Genomic DNA, 1,957 nt, shown 5'->3' on the forward strand with positions numbered 1-1,957 from the left:
AATCGAAACTCTATTTAAAAGTTTATCGTCGGCGAATGGGGTATTGCATGCACAAGACGGAATTCGAACCTCCAACACTTACTTAAACGCGTTAGTGAACTAACCACTAAATCAACCTAATTTCGTTCGGTAAATATTCATCTTTTTAAATTGTAAAACTAATATTTTTACTATATCTGTTAGTATCGTTTGTCAATTTTTATAAATAAAAGTTATAATTTATTAAAATAAAAAATCCCCAAAAGTGATGACAAAAATCAGTAAAATTTTGTTTATCCTTGGACCTTTTCTCGTAAATAAATAGCTTGAGAGGAAGGAAGAGTACTACACTGGTCTAGAGCGGAAAGCAAGTGGAGGAAGCTTACGGCTACGGCGGGAAATAAACAAAAGGAAAAGCAAATAAAACCCACCAAACCAAAAAAACTCTCTCTCTCTCTCTCTCTCTCGGCCTAAAGCACCAACCCGATCTCATTCCGTTATTATTTTTTTCTTTTTTCGTTTATTTGTGTTTTTCTCCAAAAAGAGAAAGAAACATTGAAAAGAGAAAGAGAATGAAAGCCTCCCTCCAATTGGAAACACTGATTCAACTGGTGTGTGTTGGCAGCTCGTAGATCTGCGTCGTCTTCTTCGCCATTGCTTTCAGCTCAGTTCAGGTATTCAATCGCATTTCTTCAATTATTCTTCGCATTTACGTTAAGATAAGCGATTCTCAATTTCTCATTTCTCAATTCAGCTGCTTGCATGCCTTACATTTCCATCTGAACTTGCGCATTAACAATTTTTGTTCCGAATATCTTTCATTCTTAGCGGTCTGTGAATGTTAAATTATATATTGATGCAAGATTTTGAAGACTCTGTTTGACTGTTTGTACTCTTGCAGATGCATTTTGGTTGATTCGTGTGTTCATTTCGTTGATTTTAATTTCACTTCAGTTTTCTGCATTCTCTTATTAAGATTATGAATTAGCTAGGTTCAGTCGATGATATACATTTTCTTTGATTTCCTGGATAGAAATGCTGAATCCACATGAATGAATGATCGATATGGTTTTGATGTTTCTTCGCCGAGAAAATTAGGAAAGGAAGGAAAGCAAAGTTTAGACGCTTACTTCGAGGTAAAGGAAAACGAATCACTCCACTACACTCAACTATTTCAAATATAATTGAAAAATGCTCTTGGACTGAAATTAAAATTCATCAAATGTGTGTTTTTTTAACAGATAAACGACAATTTTTCACTTCTTTTGTAACCAAAATTCTCTGGTTATTTATTTAATAGAAATATTTTAACTAAATCATTTATTTTTTAAAAATATTCTGGCTGACTACTCGCGTGATAAATGACGTAATAATCTTGTTAATAAGCTTTTTTTTTTTTCTTGGTTCCTTTTTTCTCCCGTGTAGAAAGTAGAAAGTAGAAACTATCGGGTTTGAGTTTTCTGAGTTCTGACCACTAACGCATTCCTTAGAACAGCCCTTCAAGTTGTGCAATGCTATTGCTTGTACCATATTCTGTTCATATAAACAGAACTTGGAAAGAGCATAAAATTCGTACTCCTAAGAATTATTTAATTTCTATATTTTTATATATAATAATATGAATTTAATTTTAATACACGCTTAATTTTACATGTACCTTTAATTACGGAATACCACATACCTTTCACATTAAACTCTATATATCATAAAAAGATTAGATAGATTTGATTTGTAAAACAGTGATAATAATAAGGAATAAATACATACATTTAATAACTGCTCACCCTGATTTATCGCTGACGATGCTTTTCCACGTTATATATTTACCATGTAATAGTTTTCGGTTTATCTTTCTTTGATTAATTTAAGAGTAATTATTTAAATTAGCCTTAAAAAATTTTAAAAATAGATATTTTAGTCTTTAAAAAAAATTAATATATAAATTAATTTTTAAAATTTTACTCAAAAATATAAATCA

The 1,957-nt window shown here is 30.8% G+C and overlaps 1 protein-coding gene across 4 annotated transcripts in view; it reads left to right on the forward strand.

Annotated features, from left to right (window-relative positions):
- Positions 343-1,957, forward strand: part of LOC107630313 (probable serine incorporator) — an 8,360-nt gene continuing 6,745 nt past the window's right edge. For 2 of the 4 annotated variants that reach the window (XM_016333406.2, XM_021118754.1), the window contains exons 1-2: positions 343-653; positions 1,013-1,115. The gene's annotated coding sequence lies outside the window, so the exon portion shown is untranslated. The remainder of the gene's footprint in view (positions 654-1,012; positions 1,116-1,957) is intronic. The other 2 variants (XM_021118752.1, XM_021118753.1) reach the window with 1 other exon arrangement.

This window comes from Arachis ipaensis, chromosome B03 (assembly GCF_000816755.2).
Source record: "Arachis ipaensis cultivar K30076 chromosome B03, Araip1.1, whole genome shotgun sequence".
In the NCBI taxonomy this organism is placed as follows: Eukaryota; Viridiplantae; Streptophyta; class Magnoliopsida; order Fabales; family Fabaceae; genus Arachis; species Arachis ipaensis.